Source organism: Dipodomys merriami, unplaced genomic scaffold, assembly GCF_024711535.1.
Source record: "Dipodomys merriami isolate MVZ:Mamm:240054 unplaced genomic scaffold, mDipMer1.0.p SCAF_1, whole genome shotgun sequence".
Lineage (NCBI taxonomy): Eukaryota > Metazoa > Chordata > Mammalia > Rodentia > Heteromyidae > Dipodomys > Dipodomys merriami.
This window is the reverse complement of record NW_027202270.1, coordinates 119,729,643-119,753,180: the sequence shown is the minus strand read 5'-3', so window position 1 is coordinate 119,753,180 and position 23,538 is coordinate 119,729,643. Positions and strand designations below refer to the sequence as shown.

The 23,538-nt window shown below is 34.0% G+C and overlaps 1 long non-coding RNA gene across 1 annotated transcript in view; it reads left to right on the top strand.

Moving 5' to 3' along the window:
* The window catches only part of LOC138804901 (uncharacterized), a 69,031-nt gene that overhangs the window by 26,541 nt on the left and 18,952 nt on the right, over positions 1 to 23,538 (top strand). The window contains exon 2 of the long non-coding RNA XR_011365383.1: positions 16,831 to 16,900. This is a non-coding gene — a long non-coding RNA (uncharacterized lncRNA). The remainder of the gene's footprint in view (positions 1 to 16,830; positions 16,901 to 23,538) is intronic.

The window sequence follows — 23,538 nt, the reverse complement described above, 5'->3', positions numbered from 1 at the left end:
TCACAAAGACAAACAAACAAACCCAAACCCTAACCTTGGCATGTGCTGCATAAAGATTATAAAACAATCCTAGGAACCACACAGGATACGATTTCTCCTATCATCTAGAAAAATAATGTCAAACTATTTCAAGTATTTACAACAAAAGTCACATCAAATTAGCCCCAAAAGGCAAAGACAAAATGGCTATTCCAGAAGCTAATCAGCAAAAATGTTACTGAAGTCAGAATTGATAGTAGAGTTTACCCGGGTGTCTAAATCATTGCTTGACACTATGCCTAAAATTTTAGGGAAGTTACAAAAACCTAAAATAAACTCAGAAAAATGTTTAAATTCTCTTCATTATGAAGCTTCTCTTTGGAAAAAAATAGCTGTGGTGGTCATTAAGGATGATAAGAATGAGGCAGCTTGTCTATGCAAGTCCATTATCTGTGAATGAAGTAGAATTTCTAGTGTAGTTCTGCTTGATTTTTAAGACAAGCTATCATCCTTCCTAATAGGATGTCATTTTCAAGGCCCTTTGTCCCAGGGTCTTCTAATTGCCATCGGGAGGCAGGAGAAGGCTAGTGGGTAGGTGATACCAGGAAAAGAGAGAAAAATTAACACATTTCAGTAAAGTTCCATGAAACAATATGGCTAATTTAATCATCAATGTTCATGCTAGCCATTACACATTCTCAGATTTGGTGGGTTGACCAAAAGACTTTGAAATATAATCTACTAAGATTGAGACATTCTCTAACTGGTATTTTCTATTTTTACTACAGAGTAGAGTTAGTTCATCTGAATATTAAAATCAGAAGACACTAATGCACCATTTTAACTACAGATGATGTCCATAAAAGTTTTTATTCACAAGTACAATGGGCAAAATAATGTATATTTTATATACACATTGATGAAAACAAACACCACAGAAACATTTCTAGTTCCCCTATCATGATTTAACTTAGATTTCAGTAAGATGGAAGATAATGAAGGTGTATTATTTTCATATAATGCATTGGAAACCTGTATCTCTACCAAACAATATATATATATTTTATTTTTTGTCGGTCGTGGGGCTTGAACTCTGGGCCTGGGCGCTGTCCCTCAGCTCTTCAGCTCAAGGAAAGCGCTCTACCACTTGAGCTACAGCACCACTTCCAGTTTTCTGATGGTTTATTGGAGATAGGAGTCTCACAGTCTCTCCTGCCCGGGCTTGGCTTGAACCGCGATCCTCAGATCTCAGCCTCCTGAGTAGCTAGGATTACAGGCATGAGCCACCAGCGCCCGGCAACAATAGAGATTTTTAGATGCTTTATTATATATCCATTACTAGATTCATAAGATAGAAGACAAAATCCCAAGTACCACCATATCTAACCCTGATTCCCCTCATTTGTTATTTACTAAAAGCCAGAGCAGAGTTGTGAATGACAAGAATAGATGAAGTTAAATGTTTCAATCCTGGAGTTTAGAAGTTCATTCCATCTCAGATTTGGAAGGTATATCTGAGACTGATAACTTTATCTCAGGATCTTTTCATGATGGGAAGGTAATCTGAGTTCAATAATACTACCATTTACAAAATTTAATGCAAAACATAACTAGAGAATAATCTCCATGATTTTGACTCCAAGGAGCGACAGAATAGAATATTTAGACTAGAAAGGGGAGCCCGGTGTGAAGAGTTTCACAGTGACAATGAAGTTCACACAGTAGCAGGTTCAGAGTTATCTTTATGGAGACAGTGCACAGAAAATGCTAGTGGACTGAATATAGTAGGAAATGACAGGAAAATAAAAAGACTGACACTTAATGATACAGATATGATTCAGAGAATTTTTAGAGGAGTATTCAGGACACATAGAAACATAATTTTCATGTGATATGAAACAGAATATCTTACACACAATTGAAACTTGTATGGATTTCATGTGATTAAATGCAACCCAAATGGAAACTGCACAGTGAAATTATTGGAAAGGTAGAAGGTTAAATGAATCAATCTTCAAAGTCACTTCTGAGCTTGTTAAAACAAGTCATTCCATACTTAAAAGTCTCATTCCTTCAATCATCTCTTTATGTAATCCTTTCAAATCAATCTGGGTATAACAAGCCAAGATGTTTGTATCAAACTCAAGAATGGATTTAGTAAAGGTAGAAAGGTGGAGGTATAATAACCAGCTAACTCTTGAATTAAAATATTTTTCTTGATATGAAATGAATTTGAATTACAAAATATGTCTCTCTGTTTCTTCTTCCATCTTTCTCTTATCTTTGTCTTTCTGTATCCCTCTGTCTTCATTTATATCTTTTTCTTACCTCCATTTCGATCTCTCTGTCTCACTCTCTCTTCCTCTATATCTTTCTCTTACCTTTTTCCGTCTCTCTCTTCCCTTCTCTCTGTAGATAACAATATTTAATAAAATTTGTACTTCACATTAGCCAAAAAGCAACACTCTAAATATATTTGTTTTAATGAGTTCCATAGGCATAAGCTTTTACAGAAAGTATCTGGTAGAAATGCAAGGTCATAAAAGAAATTATTTTCTCAAATATTCAAAAGGATAAAGAAACTTAACTCTATCACCCTGCAAAAATCTTTGTGTATGACTGTCACTAAAGGTAGAAAATTTATGTTATTACTCAGAAATCAGTTATATGAGTAGGTCTTACATAAACTATTAAGATCTTACTTAAGTACATCCTTTTGTAGATGAGCTTTTCTTCAGCATCTCCTATTTTTAGTCTTCTAACAATTAGAAGGTTTACTCTAAATATTTTCTTTATGATCCTCCTACCTTCATATCTCATCAATGGCTCAAGTCAGAAAATCGGCTTGGAAGCAAGGAAACTGGCAATAAATAATGTTCTAGAACATGCATTTTCTGGTCCATTGGACTAAAGGTCTGAGGGAGAGATATTTAATAGGACCATATTCTCTTAGACATTCATAAAGGCAAAACATAAATTCAGAGAAATTACACTCTTGGGATCTATAAAGAAACACTTTAGTGTATATAAGGTCCAGAGTTATAGATGTGCCAGTCTAATACAAATTTTTTATTTGGGCGAATTATTGTGTTACAAAATTTCACACATAGATATTCCACAGGAACTCTATGCCTTGTCTGAGTGGTATATACAAGAATAACTTAATAGACTAGAGAAGAACTTCATGGAGTTAGAAAGAAAAAGAAAATATAGGAGAAGAAAGAAGAAACCAATTTTTAAAGTGGATGATCTACCAAGAGTTCATCTGTAGATAATCGATGGCTTTTAGCTTAGAAAATTAACAAAAAAATATGACTAAGTGGACTCCTGTCCTCCAGGAAATTTTTTAAAGTGAAAATAAATTATGATCATTTTGACCATGTAACTGATGATTTTGGAATTCTACTCAATAACCAATACCTTGTGATTTTTTGTATATATATATATATATATATATATATAATTTTAGTTTGTGTAATAGCTACTGTTGATATATCATCATCTCAAAGTAGCCAGGCATTGTAAGCACACCTGTGGCTTATTTTAGCCATAGGGAGATTAAAACAAACAAAAAAACCCAGCCATGTCCTAGTTGGGTAAATGAAAATGTCATTGTTTCACTAAAAATAGTTTATTTTACCACTGATTAATTAATTAATTGATTAATTAAATCAGTTTGTTATCTACTTATGGCATTTTTACCATCATTCTGTCTCAACTATGTATGCAAGATTGAAAATGGGAGAAATCATCCTGTGGCTAACAGCAAAAGCCACACATCCAGGAGTGTTCTGGAAAGGTTTTACCTTTCTGCCAGCCAGTGACATTAGAGATCCCTAGTCATAGCTTTGGGGAGAGCCTGCTCTAAGGCTTCTGGTTACTCTGAGGGCACCCTGTATGTAGGTCAGTCAGCTGACTTGTCAACATGTTCTTGGTACTGATATGTGAGTCATGATTTGAATCCTAGTAAACTCATCATTTATGGGCACCCCATTTATTTCTCATAACTCTACAGGGTGTTTGTTTACTTTTCTAGATAAGGACTTTGAGATACAGTGAGGTTGTGTGTTTCCTGGGATCACCTAAATTTTCACCTTTTTATATTCATTCATAGACCAATTTATCAAAGCAATATTAAGAATACTCAATTTCTTTTTTCTTAAATTATTTCATTAACTAGTTAAACAAAGGAGGTAATCAATCAGCAATTAAATACATGCATACAGTGCATTTTGATTGGTGTCAACCCTTTCCTTATTCATTCCCAACACCAAAATAATCCCTCCCCTCAACTCTCTTGGTTGCTTGAGATATGCATTTAATATTATGACAACATTTTCTTAATATTAATATGTTACTTATATTAATGTATAAGTAATGTCACATTATGTTATTTTTTTCTTTTTACTTCTGTGGGTCTTATATTTCTGTAATATATTCTACCTATAATGTCTTTCTGGAAGTTCACAGTTCCATAAAGGAACATGCTTTTGTTATTCATCAAAGCATGTTATTCACATTGCATGGCTTGGAAAGTTAAGTTTAAAAACTGATGGGTCTGTCCTCAAAATCAAAGAAGAGTTCTTTCAGTCATGTAATCCCACATCAGTGCTCTTATTGGCTTAGTCCACAAGCATTTTATTTTCTTTCAGATTTGTCTCTTGCCCAAGTAACTGTCTCTTGCCTGACCTAAAAAGTATCTATGTAGGGATCTGAGTCTGCTGTGCAGTTTCAATAGAGTTCTACTTCTGCTGGTGACTTTTATGCCATTGTAACCAGGAGATTGCAGATACCTCTTCAGAGCAGGTGTGGAGCTCCTGCCAATCTTATACCCTTAAACTATCAAAATGTCAGGAGCTTACCTCTCTACTCAATGGAATGCCAGGGCCAGGTGCTTTAATACGATGACAGAAGTAATGCCAGGAACTGCAGACAAAGGGTCTGTGTGACACCTGATCAGGCAGTACAGTCATATCTGAATGCCTGTCCAGGTAAACTGGGGATCTGCTGGTTTACTTCACTTCTATTATCTGAGCATCATGTTCAAGGGGTTTAAAAAGGAAATGTTCTGCACTATGGAAAGCCTGCCATTTTGGTTCCCACCACATTCCCAGTGTTTAATAAACAGAAAGTTTTTATCTGGCCAACATGCTGACCCCCTTTCTCCAAGGCTGAGTCAACACATAGCAATAATCAGGTGAACTATTTGCAGGTCTGGAAGATGAGCATAACTTTCCTAAGGTTATTAGGCATAGATGACTTTAGGGTCTACAACTTTATGCAGAGTACTTTATTGATCAAATTCAGGTCCAATTGACTTTTGCATTTTTATTTAAAACAGTTGCATATCTGTAGGTAAGTATCTATAGAAAGATAATGAGTTATTATAAATTCAGATACCGGGTATATTAATTTTCTCTTCTCTGAATATACTTAAACCAATAACATAAATTTAAATGACGACACCCTATTTCTGTGGACCGAAGGAGCCCATTGGCCATTGCTTTTATTTTTATTTTATTTTATTTTTACTTTTTAAGGAAACTGATCTTTTCTGTTGTTTTTCATTGGGTACCAAACACATCTGGAGTCATTTATTTATGTTCTATGCTAACTAAAATGGTTAGCCAAAAAGTATTTTCAACATTTATTTAAGAAAAAATAAAACTGACTTTTGGATCACATACCAGATTTTATCCCAAAGCCAAGTGCTATGGCTGATGCCTAAATAAAATGGAAATACTGACAGAATGCTTTACCCTGGCCGCGTTGTAAGGAAAACTGGTAAATAAAATAGTGTAGCATAATGAAAGGTAACATTTTCCAGGCGTCGCCATTAAATATTTCTCATGACAAACAGGCTTAATAAAAATAGTCTTGGAGAAAAGTTTGTTTAGAAGATAAAAATGTCAACTTGAGCCAGTTTTTCTTCTTACTATTTTCCTAATACTAAAATATGCAGATTGAGGCTTGTATTTATAAGGTTGCATAAGCATCAATAACTACAATCATTTAATTAATCAACAAAATTGAAGTATTAATCTCAGTTTCTGGTTACTGAAGCTTTAGTATGCCTGGACTTTTTTAAACAATGATATCTTGTTAACTAATCTCATTTTACTAGTTTCTGATGTTGCATCATCTTAAAGAGCTCCTTACTTGTCCTACTTTATATTTACTCTAAGTGCTTGAGTAACATGGATTAACTATATCTTTATTATTAGGGTTTAGTTTGACATTTCAATAAGTGCTGTGAGGTCCACAGTGATCAGATCTAGCCTTCCCTTATCCACCTTTCCCTTGACAACATTTGCCAATCACTAGTCTACATTCAGAATGAATGTTTTCCTTTTCAAATCCCTTCATATATGAAGGAACAATGGGTACTTCCCCACTCCATTTGACTAGCTTATTTTGCTCATTTCTCTATTATTTTGCTAGTTTTATCTATTTTTCTACAAATGGTAGTATTTCATTCTTCTTCATGGCTGAAAAATATTGCAAATGCTGCACAATTTTTGCTAAAATTAATAAGCTGTATTACTTCTGCTCACAAATCATATAAAACAATGTTCATCATGATATCATTTACAGCGATATTAGAGTCATTATGAATTGTTAGTCATTATGAATTCAGAGGCTTCTGGATTTCCATTTTCTTGTAACTGGCTAGTCTCCCTCATATGGAGGCCAGTGTTTTATCATGGTACCCTAAATGTTTGGAAGGAAAATGGTCCATGTTTCTTGCTTCTTGAATTTATTTCTTTAAAAGTAAAGACGCATTGATTGTATCATCATGTGGTATTTACTCTATGTTATGGTAGATTCCCTTTTGTATGGAGTTTTTTTTTTTTACAACATTTATATTGTAATCGGTACTGAAATTTAAGCGACTGTGTAAGTTATATAAGTTAGTAACTTATATAAGTTACACTGCACAAGTGTAGTTTTAGAAATTTTATCTGGATATGTTTAGAGATGTATAATTATTCTTGATGTTTTCAAGGCATTTGTCCCAGGCAATTTCTACCACAACAATAACACCATCCTGATACTTAGGCAAGGATACAAAGTGGTCCTTATTTGCATATAACCTACTTACATCATCTATACTCTGTCAACTTACATTCCTTGTAATAGCAAATACAGTGTAGCACTTTGTGTAGGGTTGTTATTCTACACAGAGTAAGGAATGATCATAAGAAAAAGCCTCCAACGTCAGTATGGAGGGAGTGTTTTGTATCTGTGGCTGAATCTGTACATGCAGGACCTAGTGAAATGGCGGGCAGACTAAACATGGAGCGTTAGGCGCGCGCGTGCGCGCGCACACACACATACACACACACACACACACACACACACACACACACACACATTGTTAAACAGTACTCCATAGCTGCATTCTATTTTTTTTCATTTGTATCACTCTGTATTTTTTTCCTACTTGCTTATTTACTTGGCTGAAGGTAACTTCTTTCTATTGCCATTTCAACCCAAAGGCTCGGGAATGCTAATTCTTTTTATTTACTTTTTACTTAAAATAAACAAATGTATATTTGTAGATGTATCATGTTATACATCCTTTGAAATATACATATATATATATATGCTTTGTGCAACTGATTAACTCATGTACTGAGAATTTTTCAGGATTACAATACATTTTTCTTACCTTGATTATCATATTGTATATGTGTCCAGTAGAACTTATTGCTCCTAGCGAGCAAATTTTGTGCCATGATACATGATACATGATATATGGTTGTAATGATACATTACAACCCTTGTAATGACCACTCTACTTTTCACTTTTATGACTTCACCTTTCCTAGATTCCACACAAAAATGAGAGCATGCAGGATCTGTATTTCTGTTCCTGGGTTATTTCACATAATGCAATTCCCTCCATTCATTTACATTGTCTAAACTGAAATAATTTATTTCCTGTTTATGGCTGTATAGTATTTCATTGTATATCTATCATACTTTATTCATCTGTTGACTGTCACTTATGTTAATTAATGTTTTAGTAATTTGAATAATTCTGAATGAACATCGCAGGAGGGCACATTTCTCTGCAGCACATACACATTACTTAGTGGATCCTAACCGTAAGTAACATTACTGAATCATGTGGTACTCTTCATTGATTCAGGGCACTCCATAGTGCTGGTACAGGTTTATTATCTTCATCAACACTATTCAGTTTTATGTTTCTCTACATTCTCACTAATAACTTCATGCTTTGTTTCAGAGAGCCAATCTAGCAAAGGTGATGTGATATTGTATTAGAGTTTTAAATTTCATTTCATAAATGACTAGAGAAGCTCAACATTTGTTCATATTCTTGGTGGATGCTTGTGAGACTTCTTTGAGAACATGAAGATCCTTTGACAGTTGAATTTTAACAAAATGGTCAACAACACAGGATAGGGAAAGGGTAAATTATTGGGCCAACTGGATATCTACATACAAAAGATTAGGTACACCTATCCTATATTATACACATAAATCAAACTCAACTTGAATTAAAAACCTAGGATGTAAGTCTCAAAACTGTAAGATCAGAATAAAAATGTAAAGGAAATGTTTCATGACATTAGTAGTAAGAAGTGTTTTAGAATATGAATTAAAGAGCGTATGTTTTCTCTTTGTTCTAGTTGTAAAGAATCTGTTATTAATTCCAAATAAAATTATCTCAATATTACTTTTATTTATGGTCAGACAGAAATATCTTCTGTAACACTTAAAACATTAAATAAATATGAGAAGCAAACATTTTTTCATTGTGTATGGTTTTTAGAGAAAAAAACATGCTATTTCATACTACTTATGATGCTGAAATTGAGTAGAAGAAACTCAATATGATTTATGAAAATTTTTAATTATATTTTATTACATTTTTAACAAAAATAAAGATAGGATATCATCCATACTTGTGGGAACTCCTATTTTTTCCTCCTTTGGTGAATTATAATGTATAATTTATGTTACATATTTTAAATATATCTTATATGGTGAATTAAGTTTATATATTTTTGTGTCAGTTTACATGCATTTCCTATCTTTTTTTTGCCAGTCATGAGGTCTGAACTCTGGGCCTGGGTTCTGTCTCTCAGCTCTTCAGCTCAAGGGTAACGCTCTACCACTTGAGCCACAGCGCCACTTCCGGCTTTACATTTCCTCTTATTTTATTGGATACAACTATACTGATGTTCTACTAGTATAATGCCTATTTCTTATAAGGGGAGGGGGTAAACAATCAACAAAATAGATAGATCTTTAATGAATTCACATTTTAATTGGATGGGAGGAAACTAAGTGAATATTTAATTTATTTATATCATGTTATAGAATAATATGCCATTTTAAAATAACATCAGCATCAAAATTTGTTCACAGGATACTACATATACTTTCTTGGACTTGTTTTATCACTCTATCTGGAGAGCTTTGTAACCTTATGAATATGGATAAACCATTTTCTTTTGAGATAAAATTGGTTTGGTTTGGGTCACAAAATTTTATTCATTTATACATTGTATTATTTTGTGTAAAAGCCTACTAACCATTTGGAAGTCTTCTCCAGTGAATGAAATAAAGAACATAAATATTTCTGAATATAGTCACATGAAGAATACACAACACAATTTTGTCATCTGCATGACTTACATGAAAAATTGTAATAACTGAGAAACACGTGTCATTTCTTATTTAATTATTTTTGCATATGTTCTTAAGTTGATCATTTCACTATGTGTATCAATGTTTAATGAATTGTGAAATATGTTGCACAATAATTTTATTCTGCCTAAAATTCTTTTATAATGTCATGAATGTAGGTTCTGACTCCTGCCAAATAATGCTTTCAGCAGGAGACATTACCAGTGAAAAGTAGAATCATGTAGACTATGCATTCAAAACCAACATTTCCTGTTATGTTCATATCATTTTTTGTTATGGAACTGCAATTTCAAAGAGTCACATTTCCATTTATATACTCTATTGGTGGTGTTCATTTTCCTTTATGCCCAATACAGGATCGATGTGGAAAAGCTGAAATATGTGTTTTCTTTCAAGTGCTTTTCATTCAGAAAACAATTGCAATTGAATAAAAGTTAAGAGACTTCATTTAAAATAGATCAAGATGACTAAAATAGGGTGTATTTTTATAATATATTTATATTCATATAGTCCCAAAAGAGTTAAAATACTGTTGTCAAAGTAAATGTTGTTTACATCTAAGAAAAGGGTGGTCTAAAATGTACTGTACAGAAAGTTGAAGAAAAATATTTCTTAGCTAAATACTGATTTGACCAAGAGATGTATTTATCTTCAACCTTTTGCTGAAATTCTATTAATCGAAGAAAAAAAAAACTTCTATCCAGAGAGTAGAAATCAAACATGACACCTAATGCCCAGAGGAAGTTTGTTGCCTGCTATAGTCTTTCCTTGGGAGATATGCTCTATAAAATAAATAAATAAAAAGCTTCTCTAGAAAAGCCTCTAACCCCTCTCCTGTCTCCTGTCAAGAAAACTTTGAAGCCTCAACTGTCTGATGCTTCTTTAGGTTTCAAAATTGGTGTGACTCTCATTCAAATGAGCATATTAGTGCCTCTGTGTGCTTTATTTTCTGGCAATCAGCAAACTCAATTCACAAAGCTACCAAAAGAAAATTAAAATGTCTCTATGACAGTTTTCAATAAAACTGACCAAGTAACCAATAATCTTATTAGCATATATTGCTTGTACAAGGAGAATTTCATTTGACATTTCCAATACATAAATGATATATTACAATCAAAATCTCCTCTATTACTCTCTCGAACTTCAAATCTGCTTTCTTCTTTCAATTAAACAATTTTATCAGGAGCCAAAGTTCTACTTTTCTACATGCAAATAAACAAAAATGTTCTATTTTCATACATGAAAATATAACAATTTTCAGTTTTATTCAATCTCTTAATGGCTTAGCTTTCCTCTTTCTCATTAATACTTCCCCTTCCAATAGAGCCTGTTCTACTTTCCTGTCATTGCTTCCTTTTACTGTTCATTTTGTATCCAAATCAAGACAACTTTATATTAATTTGAGTGGAATTTCTAGATAATTGATTTTCTTCATTTTCATCTGCTATGAGTGACATAGAGGTAGAGGACAATATTTGTATCCTCTCCTGCTGTCAGTACATTCTATAGAATGATCAAATTCTGATACTTTGCCTACTTCTTAAAAAGCTTATATACTGAAGCATTTTCATTTTCATCTATACTATGATTCTGTTTGAGTTCTGAAAATTATTTCATCATTTATTCTTCTAGTGGAGAAACAAAATGAACAAAGTATTGTTATAAGACCAAATTTGCAGCATACAGAAATAATATCTTACCACTCTGACAAATCATTCTGATAATTAAATCTGTAGTAATAAAATGTCTATTTCCTCAAGTAAATACTATAATTTAATTAGTAGATAATTATGTATTAATCACGAATTTACTGCTACATAATATACTGTGGTTAGTTAATAGCAAGTGAAAATAGTTTGCTGTGTTCTCTACAGATATGTTCTCTACAGATTCACGGATGGCATATTTTGTTCCCAGCTAAAAGCACTCTTTGGGAAGGTTTTGGAAAAGCTAAGGTGTGGGCATTGCTAGAGGAAGTAGCTCATTGAGGGCAGATCTTTGGTCTATCTTGCTCTGATCCCTGTTTAAATCCCTCCATCTGCTTCTTGTCCATCATGAGGTAAAGAATTGCTCTGCCACCAGTCTCTGCCTCCATGATGTTTTTCTTAAGTAGAGGAGGTCCAGAGTCCACGAACCAAAGCCTCTGAAACAGTGGGCCAAGATTCACCTTTTCTGTTAAGCATTTTGGCCACCATTACACGAAATTGGCTTATTAAACAATTACCTCTTCACAATTTCCCACATGTATTTGGAGTTGTTGTCTCTTGTTTACTTTTGAGCAGAAGAATGGCCACTCTGACTTTAGCATGCAAATCTGAAATATAATCTGTATTGTTATTAGTTAGTCTTCTGATTGGTTTTGAGTCACTGAATCATGAAGACAGGTGATCCTAGGGTCTACAAAACAAAGTGTGACATCATATCACCTACAACTTTCTATGAAGTTTCACTCATGTGCAGTTGACTCAATTGTTTTACCAAAGCAGGTAGAAATAAAATAGATTATAAAGAAAATAAAATAAAACAGAATATAAACTGGAGATACATGTGTGGCAATGAAGAAAGATTGGTCTTTCAGAAGATCAAAAAGTAAATGCTAATAATCGACATAACTGTCCCAAAATTACTTAAATAATTAATGTTAAAAATAAAAAAAACACATAAGTTCTAAGAACTTTATTCTATTTAAGAACCTCTTGAAGCAGTAGTTACTGAACATTATTAGTGGAAAAACTAGATTTTTTATAATTAGATTAAATATTCCTAGTACTTTATTCACCAATTTTGTTATCACATTAACCTACAATTTTCTACTTATTTTCATGTAGACCATAAAGAATGAGAACAAGATAAGTTATCTTAGTCAGAGGCCATTGATTCATGTCTATAATTCTAGCAACTCAAGATCCAGGCCAGGCAGGAAAGTTAAGTAGATACTATATGAAAATATCCAGGAAAACTGGCCTGGAGGCATAACTCAAGTGATAGAATACCTTCAGAACAAAATTCAAGTGATAGTGAGGTTTTGAGTTTGAATTTCATTAACAAAAAGTTAATATATCTTTTCTTGTTAGCCATAAAATCAGTTTAGCTATGTTTTATATTGAGTCCCCTGATAAGTCTGTTGTCTTAGTCTCTCTTTCAAATGTTCTCCTTATCTTTATGGATTAATGAAATTCTATCCTTCCCTGATAACCACCCTCCCAACATTTCATACTTGAGGTCATGTGTCACTCTTATTTCTTGAAGAGGAACCTGGAAAAGGATAAATGTATACCTCACCTATTTCAGTAGTATACTTTCTACTGATATTTAGTCTTTCAAAACCTCCTTTACCTTTGAATTATACCTTACCTGATTACAGTAACCCTACTACTCCACTCTTGCTATCATTTATTATTATTACTTGGTGAAAATTTCACCACTCTGCTTGTAATTGTGTTTCTCCATGCTGTTTCTCCATTACTGTTTTTCATTCTTATCATAGATTGGATGTCCTATATGACCTATGCAACAACCACAACTTGAATATTCTTGACCTATTGAGCCAATGATAGACTAATCCATCTTAATATGATCATTCTTAGACCATACTATTGATTTTGTCATGAATGTATTACTTCTAAAATGTAAATGTTGAACTCTATGACACCACCTCCTGTTCCACATGCTCTTTTTTTTCTGTATGTTCCAATTTTATATTTGCCTCATTTCCATTGATCCATTGTAGTCTATCTATCCATCTCCTCTTCAGGTCATTTCTTCATTCCACCTTTTATGTTTTGTGGTTTATGATTATAAAAATATAATCAATATGATTATATTATAGCATTCTGAAATTCTTTCTTCCTTTTTCCATCTGACGTTTACCTCAAAAGATTAAAAATATTTGAAGTTAAGTACCTACTTCTTTGTGCTTGTACACAAGTAATTGCACAGAGATGCTATGAAATTGAGCTTGCTACTCACCTCAGACATCAAAGGGAAGATGATAGTATAGAGAAAGTTCATTCCAATTTTCATTTAGGGGAATTTTCCTTACTTTACATATTCTTCTCATACCTAAAATCTGAAATACCTATCTCTTTCCCACAAGTAAAAGAAATCAGACAGGATCTTCTAAAACTGTTTCACATTCTGGCTTTTAATTCACCATAATGATAAGATTTCTAGAATCTGATCAAGTATAAATATCTTACTGGTTCTCTAAATTCCATGATTCTTTTAAGTTTCTTAAAATGTATCACCATCACTTTCCATCTAAATTATGATTTTCTGGTTTCTACTGGTTCATTTTGTAACATAAAACATAATGTAAGATTTGCTGTTTTAAAAATCTACAATATCAATGACTATTAATTGGTCCACCAACCGCATTGTCTATCTGATCCCTTTTGGAATAACATCTTTCAAAATGTTGTTCATTATCATGACTCTTACATTGGTCCTTCCTGTTTCTACCCCTCTTCCTCAAACATATTTCTATTTCCAAATTACTAGGAAACTACAGTCATGGAACTCATGGATTCACAGATTCACACAAAAGTGTCTTGTCTTTTTTTTTTTTGGTCTTGAGCTTGGGGTTTGATGCTGTCATTCTACTCAAGGCTAGCCCTCTACCACTTGAGCCACAGCAACACTTCAGCTTTTTTCTGATTAGTTTATCAAAGATAAAAGTCTCATGGAATTTTCAGCCTAGACTGGCTTAGAACTGTGATCTCCAGATCTCAGCCTCCTGAGTAGCTAGGATTACAGGTATGGGCCACTGGTACTCAGCTAAGAGTCATTCTTATATCCTCATACATTTCCTTCTAGTGTTTAGGTTAATATAAACTTTGTGCTTTAATCCAATTGTGCTTTCTTTTAGAGTAGCATTATGGTACACATGCATTTTCCTTTCTAATTAATTTTCATAATATTTCAAGTCACCTTTGCTACAGCCACCTCTCTTGGATTTGCTGCATATATTGGATTAAAAAATATTGAATTTTGAGTAGAGTGTTTTATAATTAGTCTTTGGTCCTCATCTTTTCCCTTGATGGGTGTCAATAATAGCAAAAATAATAGAGCAACTTCAGCCATTCAGAGCTAATGTGTTCTATATATCAGTTACTTAGAGGTCCTGAATAATTGTTAACTTGTTCAATCTATATTTCCATAATTCTCATATTTTCTCTATTCATGGCCCATCAAGTTTAATTATAATGTAGCTGGCTCATCTTTGACACCATTTTTGAATATGAGTTTTTCCAAGCCAACATTTCCAAACCTACCTGAAAGCAAATGTTTAAGTGGCAATATTATACCTCCAACTATAAACTCCAGAGAACTAGGATTAATATTTGAGTTATTTCATCTTTTTCTGTCCTTTGGATCACATCTAGAAAGAGATTCACAGAGTTGGTCTAGGAACTGTATTTTGCATTTTCCGCATCTTTCCATTTCCTTATATTTCACACTCCAAAATAGCATAAACTTCATCTACCCTTAATTCTCTATGTAATATCAAAATGTATTAATTCCTGTATCATCTATGCCAAATGTGATCATCCCTCTCCCTCTTTCTTTCTCTTTCTTTTCCTTTTCCTTTTCCTTTCTCTTTCTTTTCCTTTTACTTTCCCTCTCTCTCTCTCTCTCTCTCTCTCTCTCTCTCTCTCTCTCTCTCTCTCTCTCTCTCTCTCTCTCTCTCTCTCTCTCTCTCTCTCTCTCTCTCTCTCTCTCACACACACACACACACACACACCTTCTTTTACTTCATTTCAACCCTATGGAGGATAACCTCCTTTATCTAGGAAACTGAAATAGCTATGGCAACAAAGTCAGTAGTACATCTTTGTAAATAAGAGCAGCACACAAAAATACTCAATTTTTTTTTTCAGGATGTGGTCAGTAACTATGAGATCCATATACCTGTCTTTTAAGTATAAGCTCAATAGCTCTCAAGTGCTGGGGTTAACTCTAAACCCATTTAATCTGACTGGTGCTAGAGATATAAAATTGAAATGTACATCACATTCTTCGCAGGGATGTTTACATATTTTTAAACTGCCCAGAGTATGGTCACCCAGTGAGTTATCCATTAGCAGGAAAAATAATCATAAATGTGTCTTTATAATACTGAAATTGGGGGAATGAGGAAATAAGAGGTGTGAAGAATTTAAAAGGCCATAACAATTTAGCAAACACTAAGTCTTTAAGCCAGTGCATATGATTTCCTCAAACCATATCTATTAAGGACAAGAGAGAGAAAAAGGGAATGACATTGGATATTATATTACAGTACAAAGGAAAGCCAATCATGAATATTTTGTTTTAAGAAAACTCAATAAAAAACTAAATTAAGTCTGGGAGTAAACATTCTAATTACCAATAGGTCTTATTTCTGTGTGGATTTGCTTTGTATATGTTAAGTACATTGTAAAACACTTTCATTTGAAAGTACATTATCACTAATCATATTCAGCTCATAGACTCCATTGATTAAAAGAAAATTTTCGACACCTTATGTGGCAGCTGCCCAATAATCTTTAGCTCCTAGAAAATGAATTTTATTTCACTTTAAAATTATAGAAATTTTCTTGGTTGTTGTTTTTCCTTTTAATCAATATATCTCCAAGTTATGTGATGGATTCCTGCAGATACCTTTTCATATATTCTACTAGATTGTGAAGAAGATAACCTTTTAAAATGGCCAATAACAATTCAGACTTTTTAATTATTTTGCCTTTCTTTAACTACATCCTTCTAATATTTTTATTTTGTTTTTAATTTAAAATTGTCATTTACTTAGCTATTAAATTTATTTATTTGTATCTTAATCTTTCCCTGATTTGACCATATGCACATATGTAATATGGCTAAATAAAACTATATAATTTCATATACTCAGGGTACTTTAGTAGTGAACAATATTTGAAATCTAGTCCCCTAATAAAAAAATTTTCAGGTACACAAGGATTGATATAAATAGTAGTCACTGTGATGTATATTTTTTAAAGTGAATTCTTCTAAGGAAATTTTTCCTGACTTGCACATAATTGTTTATTTCCAATAAATTGAAAATGGCAAATGGGTTTGGATATCAATCCCAAGATAAGATTTGCAAAGATGGTAACTTCTGCTTGCTAACAACTTTTCTCTTACTTGCATTCTCTCTTCCTGAAGCAACCTGGCCTACAGTAAATGGAGAGAGAAAAGAACTGATGGTAGACTCTGCACAGCAGTTGGAGAAAAGGTAGGCTTATTCCAGCAGCCCCAAAGTTGCTGAATTCTACCTACAAACATGGATGTCAGCATGGAAAGTAGACTTTTCACCCAGGTTAGCCTTAACATGAAACTACAGGTTCAGCTTACTACTTGGTTTAGCCTTGTGAGAGACCTGAAACTATACAGCTAGCTAAATTTTGTCTAGATTTGCTCTTCTCCTCGTAACTGTATGATGCTAAATAGATGTGGTTTGAAGATCTTCAGTTAAGCAAGTTGATAGGTAGCCACAAATGACACAAATAAATGGCATAGATCTAAATCAAAGAATGATTTATTCTACCATGTCACCAACTAATCATGACCAATTTCAAGCTCTATCTGCCACCTCCTCTGAAGTGGAATTGTGAAGGTCAATGGATGGGCTTTAGTCTATCCATCCACTCTACCTACCATTGACCTTTACAACCTCTACTAACATATGCTTGACTTAGTTCAGTGTTTCTTAAGAGTTCTGCCTTTTCCAGATGAGCACACTTCAGTTCACAGTCTGTACCATTTACTAATATTCACAGACATTTTGTCCCAGCAAAAAAATTCCTTCAACAAATTAACTGGGAAAAGTTGAGAATTATGTGTCTTTGAAAAAGCTGTAATTGAAGCTGTAATACAGTTTTTCGCGTATGTATCTTTCTTCAACAGAGTTTCTCAAATTTCTTTGACCTTAGAATAGTGCCCTCCCCACTTTATGCCTATTTTTTAAGCAGCAACACTATCTCATACTTTTATAGATCGTTCTGGGGATGAGAACGTAGTCATAATATTAATGCTTATCCTATGAAATTAAAAAAAACTTACAAAAATAAAAAGGTCGGGGTGGGAGGTTGGGAGAGAGGAACATGATGAAAGAGGTGACGGGGATCAAGATGCATTGTGTCCATAAGCTGATTTGTCAATTGATAATTCCTTTGTACAACTACTTAAAGATCGTTGAAATATAATTTAAGAATAAAGCAATGTTACCTTATGTGGTTAATGACATACCAATCTGTGCTTGGAAAACATATCATTGAAAAACAGTATTTCACCTAAAATTTCCATGCCCACCTGCCTTCCACCTTTACCTCAGCAGACACCAAATTCTAGGCAGTTTAGCGAATGTTTTATGTGACAAGACTTTCTGCCTTCATTCATGTTCCAGATGACAACAGATTGAATACTCCTGTTCCCTTATCTATCTCTATTTCCCTTCAAATCTTGCCACATTGTTATTCATTTTCCTCTTTGCTTCTGAAATCATTTAATTCATGAAGTAATTACAGGCTGAAGGGCCCTGAGAAATGAGATTTGCTCAAACTAAGAGCTTGTTTATCAAAAGTAACATTGACTTTCTCACAAATACAGACCTGAAGAAAGATAGGTCCCATGGTTTCCCTTATTTGCAACAATTAATATACATCTAGGATAATATTGGCAGATGAGCAGAGTAACTCAATAACTTCGTACATATGAACTTATAAGATGATGCTAAGCAAAATGAACTCCAAGACACGGATACAAGAGATTTTTCTTTGTTGTTATTGTTTTTATTTTTAATGTACTATGTGATTTCTTGTTTCTTCTGTGTGTTCTTCCCCTCTATGGTTTAGCCCCTGTTGTCACTTTATCTGATTTTAGTACCCTGGGTATTTTATATATGTTTATCGGAATTAGGGAAGGGAAGGGGAACAACAGAATGGTGAGACGAAGGACAAGGGAGTCACCAATGCAAGACAATATGTGAGAAATGATCTGTACAACGTGGGGGCGTGGACTGGGAGGAGGAAAAGTGGGAGAAAAGTGAGGGGGTAACAAGTTCTTCAAGAAATGTACTCACTAGCTTATATATGTAACCGTAACCCCTCTGTACATCACCTTGACAACAAAAATAAGTAAATACATAAAAGAAAAAAATAAAAGATCAAATAAAAAATCAAGTGAATTTCCTCTTACATGCAGTAGCGTTGTGCTTTGAATATGAAGTGTTTATCATAAATATATTTATAAAAACAAACAAAAACTGTTTTGTGTTTTAAGACATGGTCTTCAGCAGTGGTGACTGAATCTAGAGAATCAATGGAACATTAAATTGATTGATTTGTACTCAAAAACCTATTAGGAGATGGAGCTTAGTTGGAGGAAACTGCAGTCACTATAGGCCTTTGTGGTACATATGTTGTTTCTGGGCCCTTGCTGTCTCCTTTTCTCCCTCTCCCTCTCTCTGTCCCTCTCCCTCTCTCTGTCCCTCCCTCTCTCTGTCCCTCTCCCTCTCCCTCTCCCTCTCCTTCTCCTTCTCCCTCTCCCTCTCCCTCTTCCTCTCCCTCTCCCTCTGCCTCTCCATCTTCTTCTTTCCCTCTCCTTCTCCCTCTCCCTCTCCCTCTCTCTCTCTCTCCCTCTCCCTCTCCCTCTTTCTCTCCCTCTCCCTCTCTCTCACTCTCCCTCACTCTGCTCTCCTTTCCCTCCCTCTCTTTCTTCTTCCCTCTCTCCCTCTCTCTCACTCTCCCTCACTCTGCTCTCCTTTCCCTCCCTCTCTTTCTTCTTCCCTCTCTTCCTCTCTCTCCCTCTCCCTCTCTCCTTCCTGCCCTTCTTCCTTGTTGCTATGACTTGTTCCCTGTAAGGGAATTTTGTCTCATTCTGGCACCCAAACAACACAGTCTGGCATTGAATACCCCAAATAAATTTTCCTCCTCTAAACTGATTTGCTTAGGTATTTTTGTCACAGCTTCAAGGAGTTACTAACACAAGCCCTAATGGGAGGTCAAACCAGAAATCATCGCGGTTTCCCATTACACTCATTGAGGTTTTTTGTTTTTTGTTTTGTTTTTTACTCTCTCCCCATCTCCCCTCTCCCTTCTCCTCCTTGTTTCCTCTTTGCTCACTTTATTTCATTATACTCATTATTTCATTATATCATTTTATTATATCTAATTATTGGTATCTCTCTACTCATAACACATCACTTTGAAGGCAAATTATGAGCATTAATTTTGGTCCCTTTATTGTGTCTACTGAATGATAAATATTCAAATAATACAACCTTTATATGTTCACTTATTTGTTCAGAAAAGTTTAATTTCTAAATTAAGAATCTTCCTGAAATATATTCTGTCCATTTATTTCTCATGATTTTTATTCATTGCTCATGTATTCTGCTTTTATTTTATGGACAGATGTGAATGTTGTGTTTTGTTAATAATATCTAAATTCCTTACTGTTCTGGAGAAAATCTACCATTTTTATTTTTAGAATTCTATGGAAATTCCAGGGCATAGTAATATAAGCTTTTCTTGCAATCCCAATATTTATGCACACTTATTAATAATTTAAATTCCTAAGACAAATTTTCCAATATCGCACTATGGATAAGTAGAAATCAGAGCAGGTTATGAAAATTTTTTCAATAACAAATTCTTGTGTATAGCTTTCACAAATAAATTTTGTTATTCTATGGAACAAATGAGTTAAGCAACACTACTTAGTAGACTACCAATGTTAAAATATACATACAAATGAAATTTTAATGAAAAGTTATTTATCTGAATGCTATTATTGATAAACACAGCTACAAGTATCTTTTATTTAGAATTTTGGTGGTCTTAATGTTCATGAATTATGAAATACATTTAATTTAAATTTTATTTTATATGCAGTGAATGGTTAAAATTATAATTATATTATTTAGAATAATAATATTTAACCATATTATAGGGTTCCGTATCATGGACTTTTATTAAATTTGTTTTATTATTTAAACTTCTTTATGTGTCTCACATTTCAACACACTTTCATTTGCATTTTAACTGCCTACTGTTACATAATCAGGAATAAAATTAGAAGACAAAAGGAATCAGGAAGAATAAAACATCCTTATTTTAATGCTATTTCAATTCACATTTTAAGTTGGCAAAATATTCTTGGAGTTGTTTCAGAATTAATGTATCCGAATGCTCTAGATTGCAAGAACAAAGAGAACCAGTAGGCCCAGATATGTGTGACTTAATACAATAGACAAGGGTTTGCAAGTCTACAAACCGATTGATTGCTCACTTATTTCTTGTGTTTTAATGCAAGTTTGTATGGCCATCTGTCTTTTAACTTGTGAGGTTTGTTGATCGATCTTTGCTGGTTACTATCAGGGGCTGTATATAGGATAATTTCATTCTGGGTAATTTTCAACCTATATAGATCTAATCTGTATTGCTTCTCATAGTGACCAGCTCCTGAGAAAAGAATCAGCCAGAAAGTAGAAGCACACATGCTCTTCTCTCCATTAGGATGTCTCCGTGTCCTGATAGTCACAGAAAATCGGAAGATGCATACTTGCTTGTACATGTCTGCCCGTGTATATGCAAAGGGACTCTTGCAGATGTTTGAAGCTCTTACTCTTATGTAGGCCATTTTTCTACAGCACTTAGCTCTACAGAGTTCAGTCACTTCAACCTCCCTGATTTCTAATCTCTACCAGCCTGACTAATAAACCCTATCTAACATTGTCCACTGGTATAGATTAGGAACAATTCTTGAAAGAATTCTAGGATGGCTTGACTATTCAGCATCTTTGATTTCCTTTCCCTGGGGTTTTATATTCTTGTCATCCATGGTTGTATCATGGAGTCTAGCTTCTTGTTCTTTCTTGGTTTATGCAATCACTATGATAATATCATGGCTGAAACAGGAAATATCAGCTTTTGTTTTCACATTGATACAAAAAGTATGTCTCTGCCTTAATTAAATGTCAACAGGTTGTTAAAGTAACTATGATTTTTCACCTTGTCAACTTGCTAAAATACTGGCATGTAGTTGGTTTGTGCTGTGCTTCACTTGAAGGAATTAACCAAATAATACTGCTAGATTATTAAGAGATAGAAGAGGATGGCAGCTGCTTTCGTGAGGCAGTGAGGACAACATTGCATAACTCAGGTTTATATGGTATTTTGCCTGTGCAAATAAAAACTGCTTATGGGATCCTGATGTGCATTCAAATAGTTAATCAGTCTTAGGCAGAGCTGACTTGCTTTTGGGGACTAAGAGGAAACTTAGGAAGGCTAAAATACTTTCTTTTTGCTTAAACAGACCAAAAAAACCCAAAAATCCCAGAAAGTACTTATAAGAAAACCAACCAGTGGCTGGGAAGGTGGGTCAGTGGTAGAGGGCTTGCCTTGCATGCATGAGGCCCTGGGTACGATTCCTCAGCATCACAGAAGCAGAAAAAGCCACAGGTGGTTCTGTGGCTCAAGTGGTAGAGCACTAGCCTTGAGCTGAGGGACAGCACCCAGGCCCAGAGTTCAGACCTCATGACCAATACACATACACACAAACACATACACACACACAAATAATAATATTACACATGCACACACATACACACACAAATAATAAAATCAACCAATTCTAATAATGGAACTAAAAAATAATGTCATGATATTTTAAGTTGTTGCTGTAAATATGGGTTAATTTTGGATTTTTAAAGGAGACACTTTAATTGTCCCAGCCTTCAACTGTTTAATTTTATGTATTAAACCTAGAGCAAGTAGAACTGATTGCAATAATACTTTTATTTTAATATGCCCAAATCATTACTGGTCAGAGTTGCCTGTGATGAACTTGACTATAGTTTTAGGAGCCAATCAGCAGATCCCTGACAAGAGTCTTTCTGGTGGATTGGTTGTATCCTGTACACGAAGCTGTTAAGTTTGAACATTTTAACCCTAAAAACCCAATCCCAGAAACCTTACAATTTATTTCACTGCTGGGAACAATCAGACATTTGGCTATCATTAGAGGAGCCATTGCTAATTTCTGCTCTAATTAGCTTTCCAAACCATAATGACGGGCTTGTTTTGATGTCTTTATTTAATCCACACTTAAGGCCTTTCCTTAAGGAGGTTTGACTGAAATGTGGTGTGGCGCTAATGTTTAATTTACCTTCGGAAAAATTTGTAATAAATATCTCCTATTAAGAAAATAGTCTAAGAAAAGAAGAGTCATAAACCTCAACTAGTAAATGAGCCATAAAGGGAATTTCTATAATCAAGGATTGAAGTCAATTAGTTCCCATAGGAGGCACACCATTCAAGACACAAAAGCCACTCAGCTGGGCTTTGATGCAGATGTAAAGGTCAGGTTTTTAATTTGAATTTAAAAAAAAAGGGGGGGGGGAAGAGATTATTTGCAATTCAAACCATTTTTTTCCATAAATGTACCAAATTTCTAATTTCTTTCAGGTATTCATGCTTATCTCTTTTAAAGTTTGTATAGTTTTATTGAATCTCAGAACTTTGAACTTGAAAGGGTTTTCTAAAAGATCTATTAAAAAATATGCAATACACATGTTCGCACCCAAGTGACTTCCTAAAACTCCAGATTCCCAGGAATGGCCCAAATAGTGTGACAGTTTAAAAGAATCAAATCCAAAGGATTTATGTGGCTTGTCAGTTTACAAATATTGATATTGAAATTCAGAATTGGTAAGTGATTAGCTTAAGTTTCTACAGAGACAGTGATAGGATACTAGATTCATGAATGGTTTATGGTTTTGTCATATGGATAGTTTGTGAATATTTTCTCATACTCTTCAAGCTGTCTTGACAATATTGTTTGCTGATTTATTTGTTGTGCAGAATATGAATA